The sequence below is a fragment of the Berghia stephanieae genome, chromosome 9 (genome assembly GCF_034508935.2).
Source record: "Berghia stephanieae isolate SIO BIC M18660-M18661 chromosome 9, UCSD_Bste_1.3, whole genome shotgun sequence".
Taxonomy (NCBI): Eukaryota; Metazoa; Mollusca; class Gastropoda; order Nudibranchia; family Aeolidiidae; genus Berghia; species Berghia stephanieae.
This window is the reverse complement of record NC_088368.1, coordinates 25,719,834-25,732,333: the sequence shown is the minus strand read 5'-3', so window position 1 is coordinate 25,732,333 and position 12,500 is coordinate 25,719,834. Positions and strand designations below refer to the sequence as shown.

Sequence of the window (12,500 nt, the reverse complement as noted above, 5' to 3'; positions counted from 1 at the left end):
GGGTAGTCCTTCAGGGTCATTGCGTACGACTAACAACAACAATTGCTTGCCACCCTTTGGATACAATGCTAGTCTATCGCAAAGTACTTTCGGCCAAATCAAAACAGACCTGGCTAGCCTATCACTTATGGGTGGACAAGGGGGTCAGGAAAAATTCTCGACTTCACTTGCATTGATCTCGGCCCCTTAGCGGATTCTCCGCTAGTTTTTAATAGGAAAATTACAATCACGTCATACCATCTACTTCTTCACCCCTCCACCCTCTCTCTCTCTCTCTCTCTCTCTCTCTCTCTCTCTCTCTCTCTCTCTCTCTCTCTCTCTCTCTCTCTCTCTCTTCATAGTAATCGTGACCTCAGAACCCCCCCCCCCAAAAAAAAAAAAAAAGAAAAGAAAAAACCAACCAAACAAACAAACAAATCGTAAATTAAGTTAAACATAATATATACAGTAAACTGGTGTGTTTGTTAGTCACGCATGGGTGATTTGTAGAGATGAAATACCATAACATTCTGTTCCCGACCAAAATACCCTTTGGCTGTCCAGTCTTTACCCGTACATGGATTTAAAAAAGTGTGTGTATAATATGTGTATGGGTCGTGTATGTGTGTGTGTGCGTGTGTGGTGTATGTGTGCGTGCGCGCGCGCGCGTGTGTGTGTGTTGTATGAATGTGGACATGCGTTATGACACAAGCATAGGAGTCAAAATATATATCTATAATTATAATATAAAGGTTTGGCATTGAAAATAAGCACTAGGTCAAGAAACGAAAGATGAGTACGTTCATGTCAAGTTCGATTAGAACCAGGTACCGATTATTAATTGATTACATCAGGTTGAGTACTACGATAAACAAAGAACAGTACAGGGCATACATACGTCATCAACGTTTATTTCTGGCAGGTGACCTGTGACGGGTGCTCTAGAAATCAGGTCAAGATATTGTGCCTCCCCCCCCTCTCTCTCTCTCTCTCTCTCTCTCTCTCTCTCTCTCTCTCTCTCTCTCTCTCTCTCTCTCTCTCTATCTATCTATCTATCTATCTATCTATCATCTATATATCTCTCTTCCGTCTTTCTCAGTGGCTAAAATAGGAATAATAGGACCTATATTATGGTCTATATTATATCCTATAAGAAAGCTGACAGAATCATAGGCATTGCAACACCCATCGCACGATAGTGACTACAAAAATAGAATGCCGGTTCTCTGTCAAGTCACGACACGGATTCTACTCTACGACGTAAATGAGCCAGTCTTAGAATTATTAGAAATTAACGGGAAACAGACAATCCTCGAAGATTTGAGAATTGAATGCTTCATCTGGCTGGCACCATTCCAAATCATGTGACCCACAGTCTCAAAACGGCATTAAGTCGGGATAAGTAGGACCCATTATCATCTATTCAGATGTTGATGGTAGGACCCCAAAAGTGTGTTTATTATTTAAATGATATGAAAATATGAAATTTTAAAGTTTTTGCAGTGTAAAAAAAACATGTATTTATTACAAGCATGTGTCATACCACTTGACCACGTATTCGTATACGGGCTTTAAGTTGTGTGTTTTAAAAGTTTGACCCATAGGTACTCACATTTCAATAAAATGTTATTTTTCAAGTTCACGCATGGAACCGCAGGTGTGGTTTTGACGAGAAAAGATAATCATATTATTATGAAAATGACAAGAACTTTAATTTTTTTAAAAATTCCGACCATTTAGAATATCAAATTTCTTTTTAGCATAATACCGCTACGGGGCGATGGTTATAAATTAAATGAAAACGCGATCAAGCATGAAAAACGCACCGATCAAAGAGAGAAAACATCCGTTTTCTTACAAAGAGTTTAAAATTATTTACATCCGCATCGCTTTTATAATATTTCATCTATATGAAAACAGACACGGACTGAGAAATACACGACTCTTGTTATTGCTCAATCAATTGACCGATCTCGTGATAAAATAAATTAGTAAAATCAAAATCCCCTTTATTCATTTCAAGGTATATCCCAGTGTTAACCGCAGTGCAGCGCCGCAAAATTGAGCTAAGTCGAGGTGGCTTGATCAAGGCCATACAGCATGAATAAAAGATGGCAAAAACATTCTCTTTAGAATGGTTACCAAATAAAAGACAAAATAAAACTAAAGCAAACAAAAATCAAACACACCCAAAAAAAAACAAAAACAAAACAAAACAAACAACGACACCCCCCCCCCTTCCCACACACGCTCACACACACACACACACACACACACACACACACACACATACAAATATACATACAAAAGCAAACGAATAACAAGACATTTTTTTTTATCATTACGTCTTGAGTTTAAAAAAAAAAAGAAAAAGAAAAGAAAGATCGATAACCGGAAGTTATCAGCTACATTAACTTGTCACTGAAATCAATGGGTGTGTCGGTTTCTTCTTACCCACACCCAATTCACTTCTTCATCTCTGTGTGTATTTAATAAGCAGCGAAAACATCTAAAAATGACTGTACCTACGCGAAAGGTCGATATATCGGTACTGAAGATTGAACTATGGAGTGATGGCGTATATAAACGTGTGTGTGTGTGTGTGTGTGTGAGAGAGAGAGAGAGAGAGAGAGAGAGAGAGAGAGAGAGAGAGAGAGAGAGAGAGAGAGAGAGAGAGAAATGACGGATATTGGGGTGTCAGTTTTCTCTTCTTGTTATTCCCTCTACCACGCCCATTCCTTCTTCAAACCCCCCCCCCCCCCCACCCCACCAAAAAAAAAAAAAAAAATCAATCTTAGTTATTTATTGAATACGTAATTCGAATCGATTCCCCAATTAACTTTTTCTAAAAATTAAAAAAAAAGCTCCGCCCCCCCCCCCCCACCTCATTCTCTCCCTCTCTCTCTCTCTCTCTCTCTCTCTCTCTCTCGCCCTCTCTTTGTTTCTCTATCTAAACTCCTCCCTCTTTCTTTCTCTCTCTTTCTCTATCTACTAAATATCTTCTCTCTCTCTCTCTCACGCACACACACACGCACACACACACACACTCTCTCTCTCTCTCTCTCTCTCTCTCTCACACACTTACACACACACACATGATGATAAATACTGGTCAAACCAAGATAAACTACAAAAAAAAAAAAAAAAAAAAAAAAGGAATCAAAATCTAAATCTCAGAACTGACACTTGTTGGAATCAAATTAGATACACATCACAAGGCTTGAGAAAAGTTCCTGTTTTTAGTCCGAATTGGCCGTAATTAATACACGGAAGTATAACCCTATAAGATGCTATGTATGACCCAAGTCTTTAATTCTCTCTTTACCCACTATTTCCAGGATTGTCCCCAAAATGTCAAACCTACGTAAAACAAATTGTATTGATATCTTTACACTCAAACTCAGAGGCAAGACAGACATAGGCACTACAGATAATTTTTTTTGAGGAAAAATAAACAACCCAAATAAACAAGGCAAAATTAAGTTCTCATGGCAATAACAAAGAGGATTTTAAAAAATAACTGATGTATGTAATGTAAGCAAATTTATGTGAAAAAGATGATTATCCTTTAGTTGGTAAAGAAAGGCTTTAAAAAGAACACAAGTGCTGTATACTCCTCACATAATAATAATATGACACATACATACTATAACTAAAGATTTCGTAAATATACACATTATATACGCATTAATAATATGCCATTGTGAATGAAATCACGTAGACCATCTATATATCCTTTTCAAGAATATTATTGAATTGTAACAAAAGCACAGAACATCCAATGTTATAAATAGAATAGGCGTAGCTATTTATTTATAAATCCATAAATCCGTGTCACCTACTTATTGATTTATTATTGTTTTCTTCTCACATCCTGACTAACTGACAACTTTATACACTACCTTTGGAGAGAAAACAATACCCGCCTGTCACTGTAACGTTATATGCTACACAAAAAGCCAGAACTGTGAATGGCCTAAGAAAAACAAAACTAAAATCCCCTCATCACTAATCACTACCACACACAACACTACATGACCTCATTCATTTACGTGAGGATGAGAGGATAATGTCAACTAAAAAAACTGTCGCAGTAAGTACGACGACTGAATAAACAACTCGCACACAAAAATAGGTATTGACATAAATTGTTATACTTAATACTGACAACTAATAAAAAACATTTTGTTGTAGCCGGAAAGAAGTTATCCTTTTAAAAAATTTAGTAAACACAGCCTTCTGGTATATACAGACACTCTAATGTGAATAGTGAAGCACACGTATAACACGTTCTGATCTATTGATTTCAGGTGACACATACAATAACACACCTCTTCTGTGTCTAGCATGGGGGGGGGGGGGGGGGGGGGGTTTGAGGACAATGCACGGAGAGGGGGAGAATGGCAACAAAAAGAAAGCGGAGGGGGAGGAGAGAGAGTGTAGAAGGGGGGGGGGGGGGGGGGGGGGGGGGGTGATCAACAAGTGATAGTCTGCTGGACTGAGAAATCTTGCGGTCAAAGCTCCAATGAATTGATAAGGTTCAAAGAGACGGATGGAGAGACTGACCTAAAACGAATACAGATCCAAACGTTTGGTGAGCTGGAGAGAATGAGAGAAAGAGAGAGAGAGAGAGAGAGAGAGAGAGAGAGAGAGAGTGTGTGTATGTGCTTTGAGAGAGAGAGGGAGAGAGAGAGAGAGAGAGAGAGAGAGGAGAGAGAGAGAGAGAGAGGAAGAGAGAGAGAGAGAGAGGAAGAGAGAGAGAGAGAGAGGAAGAGTGAGAGAGAGGAAGAGTGAGAGAGAGAGAGAGATGTGCTTGGAGGAAGAGTGTGTGTGTGGATGTGTGTGTGTGTGTGTGTGCTTGAAGAGAGTGTGTCTTTGTGTGTGCGTGCTTGTAGAAAGAGAGAGAAAAAGAAAGAAAAAGAGAGAGAAAAAGCGAGAAGGAGAGAAAGATAAAGAAATAAAGACAAAGAGAGAGAGAGAGAGAGAGAGAGAGAGAGAGAGAGAGAGAGAGAGAGAGAGAGAGAGGTGTGCGTGGGGAAAGCAAGAGAGAGAGAGAGAGAGAGAGAGAGAGAGAGAGAGAGAGAGGGGGGGGGGGGAGGGGGTGTGTCACCACGTCCACAGTTACTGACCGAAAGGTCAATGAGCGGGTCTCATTTAGAGCTAAGAGCAAGAAGATAGGTACCTACATGGTTACGAACGACATCTGTTGATGTGGTCAAGGAGCTTGCAGGTAAGTATAATACTAATACAATTTACTGCATTGGTAGAGTTAGGGAGAGAAAGAGAGAGAGAGAGAGAGAGAGAGAGAGAGAGAGAGAGAGAGAGAGAGAGAGAGAGAGAGTTTGTGTATGTTGTGTGTGTGTGAGAGAGAGATAGATAGATAGAGAGAGAGAGAGAGAGAGAGAGAGAGAGAGAGAGAGAGAGAGAGAGAGAGAGGACTTTCAGGGAGGGGGTGTGAGGGGGACGGTAAACAGACAGACATATAAATAAATAGATGATAGAAACAGACAAATAGGTTATACATATATATATATATATATATATATATATATATATAGATAGATAGATAGATAGATAGATAGATAGATAGATAGATACACAGACAAATAGGTGGTTGGTTAGTTAGTTAGATAGATAGATAGATAGATAGATAGATAGATAGATAGATAGATAGATAGATAGATAGATAGATAGATAGATAGACAAATGAGTTCAACATTAGATGGTAAAAGCAGAGTTGAGAGCATCAGTTGTTTACAGTGCACATTGACACAGCATTATATATATATATATATACATTTCAAATCGCCCTCTATGAGCCTTCATGACAAGAACATTTTCACAATGTCCATCATTGGCTATGGTCAGATAATACATAATATCAATTTTTGGGTCAAGTGAGCCGCGTGAAGTACCTTGCCCACGGACATAATGCAACAAAGTCTGCCATCAGTGTGACTGGTTGGGTCACTCACTGTTTTCTGTATTTTCGGAGTGGGCAGGGAGGGTTGTGTTGTTGTTAAAGTAGGAAATGGTACCTGTAAAAGAAGGACATTAGTAATTAGTACTGTTTATTCCTATGGGCGCGTATATAAGACCTGTTTCTTCTTCGCTAAGTCCCGGGTGTGAGACTTTTTGCCAAGACGAGGGTCATTTATATCGACCGATATTTGAAGGACGAGTTTTCTGGCCAAATTTTTACATAAGGGTTTTTCCAGAGTACGGCAGAATAGTTACAACACGAAGACGTGACCTCAGACATGTTGGCCTAGAGTTAAAATCAATTTAAGATCTTGAAACAATGGGCATGATCAATATTAACTTTCCATGGGCTGGAGGTCATTGGTCACATTGCAAAATGTGCTATAAATGACCCACTTAGTGAAAAAAGTTCACAGCCTTTGAAATATCTAACATCACGATTGGTTATTTTTTTCAGCTTGACACAATGGTATGTTTATAACTTTTGTAAACAAAGCAGCGTGTTTACATTTGTTAAGAAATATCCAATCGTTGGACAGCAACAAATCATGTCATTAATGACCTGGTTGGACGAAAACATGAATAAAGATCACTCCCATTCCGATAATGTGCAACAGAACGACGGGAATGAAAATTTGTCAACAATAATCAAAGCAGCCCAGGCGGAAAAGTCTGTCGACTTTCCAGCGGAAGGGCTTTCAGCAGCGACATCTATAGGCATTATGCGCTTGGCTAAGAAGGAAAGAAAGAAGGAAAGAAAGAAACTAATTTACAACCTTCAGAACACTCGCTTATTAGCACGAGTGTGTGGATTAAGCTGTAACCCGAGAGAATTCATTTTCGTCTCCTGTTCTTGAATAACCAGTGTAACATAGATTCTTTACATTTCTATAATTTATTCATAACAAACACATGAAACAATACCAGCAAACAAAACGACGTGTAACCTAAAACGTTTATATTACTATATTCAAATATTTATTCAGTGAGAACTGATCATCCAAGGTGTTATAAAAACAATATCAAAGAAACTCCGTGTGTTGTTTCACTTTATTGGTAGGAAACTGAAAGAAATTTTAACGCCGAGATAAAACGTTTGCGTTCGGTTCCCGTTCGGTTCGGCAACTAAAAACGAGTGAGTTACACCGTGGCCTTCGTAAAGTTATGGCCTGATACTGGAACCCAAAAAGACTGGCATTTTGACGTCATAATTTGGTTTTTGCATCGCAGAGCGAGTTGTCATTAGTAGTGCTCATGGAAACAAGTGGTCCCATTGGTTGAGCTATTGAATACAACTCACGATTTGCTTTCTTTTTGTGTCCAAATACTGGCATTTTGACGTCATTTTTTGGCTTTAAGTTAACGATGGCTGCGGTTTACACCAACTTAGCGACTTAGAGATCGACTAAGAGGAAAGCCCAAATATAGAGAGGAAAATGAATGCACTCAGTTTGTAGCCAAACGCTTTTCTTTTTTCAAAGCTTTCTGGCCAAAAAGGCAGCACCATTATAAGGGCGTTGGTATCAGTTATGTGGGCGTGGAGATTAAAATGCAATCATAATATAATATTATAATTCCCTGTAATCTGATGCTTTGGTTTAAATTATTGACATGTATGCGGGATGTGTGCCTATTTGTTTTGTGATTGTGCTCGTAAACACTCGTGTTTTCGTTGTATGTATGTGTGTGTGTGTGTGTGCGTGTGTGTGCGCGTGAATGTGTGTCTGTGTGTGTATGTGTACACAGATACATGCACCCCTCCTTTTATATATATATATATATATATATATATATATATATATATATATATATATATATATATATAAGGTCGCGGGTTCGAGCCCCGCTTCAGGCACTTTCGTTTTTTTTTCCCTTGGGCAAGATTATTAAACCCCGATTTGCTCACTTGGACAACATGGGTGCTTCCTGTTTACACCAGATATCTTGTTTGATGAATTATCTATATTCCTTCGTGTAATGCCGAGGCGATGATATCTTATGATATCCTGACGGAAGTGCATAATTTAATTATATTATTATGGGAGGGCTTGCGTATCTCGAACCTCGGATCTCCAATAAGAGAGAACATGAGAGAGATCAGACGAAGAGTAATCCACCGGCCCTCCAGGAATGGGGTTGAGCGTGGGGTTAACAATCCACCTTATAAAAAGCAAACTGACACAGAAACAGAAGAATATATATATATATATATATATATATATATATATATATATATATATATAATATATATATATATAATGTAGTATTTTACCTTATATATCTCATAATAAATGTTTGAATGAGCAATAAAGCGTGACGATAAAACCAATATATCTGCTGTGTTCATACAGGACAACGATAAAATTGCTCAATCTTTATACGACCCCAGATCTCTTTCTCTCTCTCTCTCTCTCTCTCTCTCTCTCTCTCTCTCTCTCTCTCTCTCTCTCTCTCTCTCTCCCCCCCCCCCCCCCCCCCCCATCACGGTAAATACGATTTTAGTACCCATTTTATTTCATTGTTTGAACCAAATATTTTATCTTTTGGGGACGAAATCGTTCCATGCATGAACTCACAAAAGCCATCCATCCGGAAACAGAAATTTAATTTTAAAACGTGGGTGTAAGCAAAACTATTATAATTGTCCTTTGATTATTTGAAATGCACCTGAATACCTTCGTGTATCCATCCAACCATCGAACTATTTTCTTAGGTACGTTATAATATTATAAGTAAATAGTTTCTTATCCTGCTTTCCAACCTACCAAACACATTCGAGGGTTTGAACATTCATGAATTGCCCTGACTAAAAAGAAGGATTTGCATGAAATTTTCAGTAGTTAACTCTCTCCTTACCGATCATTTTCAGTATTTTCTCAAAACGGCAGGATTACCCAGCAGAAAAAATAGTTTTTTTGAACTCAAACAATCTCTCTACTAATCAACGTTATGTTCACATTAATTAAGCAAAGATCATTATGATGAACAAAATAAATCTGAATAAGAAAAAATTGTATATTATTTGGGTCGTAACAAATGTGACGATTTTGCTGTAGGTGGTAAGGAGAGGGTTAAAGGGTTACAATTTCTTATAAGATTGTATGAATAAATGAAAAAAAAAAGTATGGGAAATTTCTGATGCTCCCTTTTCACGTCACTGAGTAGCAAAGCACACAACTTAGAAATGTAACTTTGACAAAAGGAAGCTAGAGCAAATTAAAAGAAGAAGATTAATGCTGCTGCGAAAATCTCCTTCCGTTAACGTGAAAAAGGCGTTTTTCAACTGATCGGCCCGGTGACGAGCAATGGAAATTAGCCGAAATAGGCTTCAACAGTCGTGACGTCACTTCCATCGTAATGACGCATAGTAACTTAGTAACTGGTTCTAAACTATTGGAACAATGGCGGACCCCTTTATGAAATACTTCCTCGACAAGCATGAAAGCGTATCCAGAGGAGAAAAACATTATAAATCTGATCATGCATTGACTTTTATACATTCTGATCACATGACATATGAAAAAGTTCTAGTCAGCATGAAGAATAAAAAGTACCGATTTTCTTTGTTTAGAACCAAGCTGCTCGTTGCTGGGCAGACGTGACATCAGACTGTTGAATCCTATTGCAGCTTCATATTTATGCTATGCGTTCAGGTAAAATACTCAAAACATCCGCCATACAGATTAAACATGCTAATACACAAAACTGTGTGCAACCTTTAACATTTCTGACTAGTCTGACTGAAAATATTTAATGAGAACAAATCATTAGCAGGCTGTCTAAAATTAATAACAAAGAGCTGAGTAGCGTCAATTTCGTTATTTCAACAATATATAGAACGAACCTGACGTCACTCACTTCTTTGTTATTGTTTTTAGCCAGCCTTTATTATGAGTATCTAGTTCTCACTAAATTGTATCAATCAAACAAAAACGTTCATTTATTTATGTTGAAATATTATATCCGGCTGGCGGATTTATGAGATTTTTGGATAAACGCAATGCATCAATACAGAATATGACTTGTTTTTCGTAACAAAATAATCTATTGGAGATAAATGACTGACTGGCGATGCGTCTTGAACACGATGTTAATCATAAAATGATAATAATATATTCCATTTGCAGGTATGTAGTATGTAGTATGCATTGTTAAATTCCAAGAAAGAGCATTATGAATGTTTTAAAAGGGATATAACAAGGACAATATCAAACCGTATTCTTAAATATAGAGTAGTTTCCCTTATAACAAAATCGTCCAAATCGGATCGGTTAGTGTGTTATATTTTATAGATAGTACGAAGTTGACGTCACTCAGGTCTTTGGTATTGTTTTTGTTTTTTTTTTTTTTGCCATCCGCGTTTAGGAGATATTCTCACTAAACTGTATTAACCTGACTTTAAAGGTTCATGGTTTCACACAGTTGTGTGTGTTGGTCCGTTATACTTCCGGATGGCAATGTTGTGAGCTTCTTAGCCAAGCGCACACTATATATATTATCCCAAAGTATTCGATCACAGTGAATTTTAATCTCCCTATTTTTATAATATGATTACAATTTAATATCCACGCCCACATTTAATACTTCCGGTCAGTAACTCGTAGATCCATCTGGTCAATGGAGTTCATCCCGCTTTCTATAGCGATAAACGGAAAATAGTAATTGCTTTCTACTTTTTGACAGAGAAAAAAACTTTCACTCGTGATTGATACCGATCCCTTTGTGTGCGAATCGAGTGCTCTATGAACTGAACACACAACAATAAGCCGCTTCAAAATCGGTGCGGCTATGTGGTCTAGCGGTATGACACTCTCTTTCGGATCGGAAGGTCCGTAGTTCGAGCTTCGCTCAGCGCATAATTAAGTCCTTGGAAAAGGCTCTTTACTCACTTTCTCTCACCGTACAAAGGTGTAAAATGAGGACCTGGCCATTAACAGTGTTGTCACTGTCGGAAAAAAAATGTATTTCGCCTAACAGGCGCCATGTCTCGTTCTACATGTTACATGTTGCTGTTCGTCAGGGACCCCTTGTAAAGCGCTCTGAGCACATTAAGAATAGTGCCCTTTATAAAAGCTCAATCTCAAAATCTATAACCTCCACAATGCTACTATACAGTATAAAAATAACTTCCCTAAAACTATTTATTATGGCCAGAGATGCCAAAAAGTGATTTCCAGCCGTTAGCATCAGACACTCCAATCTGAAACTTTGGATTATTCACATTCTATTATATTTCATTCACATGTGACCAAATATCTCAAAACGGCATTATGTCGGGCTAATACCGACTAAAGTGCCGAAACGTGAATAATCTAATGTTATTTAAAATGACCAGATAAATAAAACATCGATTTTGCTTTTCCCACAAGAATCTCTAGATACATAGATATTCATGTGCTTCGCAATATAATAAACATATAAAACTTAACCCAAGTCATCTTTTTTAAAACTATTATTTAACTCTCGAAGTCTAAATCATCCAGACATAACACCAATTTGATCAGAGAGATTGTATAGCTAAAGCGTTAGCTTATATACTCTCTGAGTTGATGCAGTGGGCCAGCTTTCAAAGTAAAAATTATATTGACGAATTATTTGTTGTTTTTTTTTTTACACGAGTGATGCAGAGGAGACAACTCAGTAATATTAAACAAGTGTATTTTCATTACAGGAGTTACACCCCTTGAAGTAAAAAATGAAATCTGATTTTGATTTTATTATTATTATTATTATTATTATTATTATTATTATTATTATTATTATTATATTATTATTATTATTATTATTATTATTATTATTATTATTATTATTATTATTATTATTATTAGTATTATCATTATTATCATCATCATCATCATTATTATCATCATCATTTTTATTTTATTATCATCTATTATTATTATTATTATTATTATTATTATTATTATTATTATTATTATTATTATTATTATTATTATTATTATTATTATTATTATTATTATTATTATTATTATTATTATTATTATTATTATCATTATTATTATTATTATTATTTATTATTATTATTATTATTATTATTATTATTATTATTATTATTATTTTTTTTTTTTATTGATATTATTATTATTAATACTACTATTATTATTGTCTCTGAGTCTAAGTCTAAACCGAAATGTCTCATACCAAAGGCATAGAAATGCGAAATATTGGGCTCGAACCCACTAGCCAAATCTAGATTGAGTGGCAAGACTAAAAGCTTACATCTACACACCATTCTGACAAACACACCCAAGGGGAGTCGTGTGTATTACAACATAGTGATCGATGAATGAATGTAGGCTGCCGCTAAATGTGGTATTATGGTATGACACTCGAGTTCGGATCGGCACATGGGTGGGTCCTTGGAAAAGACGCTTTACTAGCAATCTCTCGCGGTACCCAGGAGTAAAATGAGTAGCCGGCATAACGGTTAGCGTTGACTATGTATATAATAAAATGTAGTTTCGCCTAACAGGCGTCATGTCTTGTCCTGCATGTTAGGTGTTGCTGTTGGCTAGGGA

The 12,500-nt window shown here is 36.9% G+C and overlaps 1 protein-coding gene across 18 annotated transcripts in view; it reads right to left on the bottom strand.

Moving 5' to 3' along the window:
- Nucleotides 1-12,500, bottom strand: part of LOC144979933 (choline transporter-like protein 2) — a 133,000-nt gene that overhangs the window by 65,246 nt on the left and 55,254 nt on the right. Inside the window, exons 1-2 of one of the 18 annotated variants that reach the window (XM_078927236.1) lie at nt 4,148-4,246; nt 3,305-3,339 (exon numbers count right to left, since the gene is read on the bottom strand). The exons of 10 other annotated variants lie outside the window; for them this stretch is intronic. The gene's annotated coding sequence lies outside the window, so the exon portion shown is untranslated. Of the gene's footprint in view, nt 1-3,163; nt 3,340-3,622; nt 3,727-3,821; nt 4,273-12,500 lie in introns of those variants that run through there. 7 more of the 18 variants (XM_078927237.1, XM_078927231.1, XM_078927234.1 and 4 more) reach the window with 7 other exon arrangements.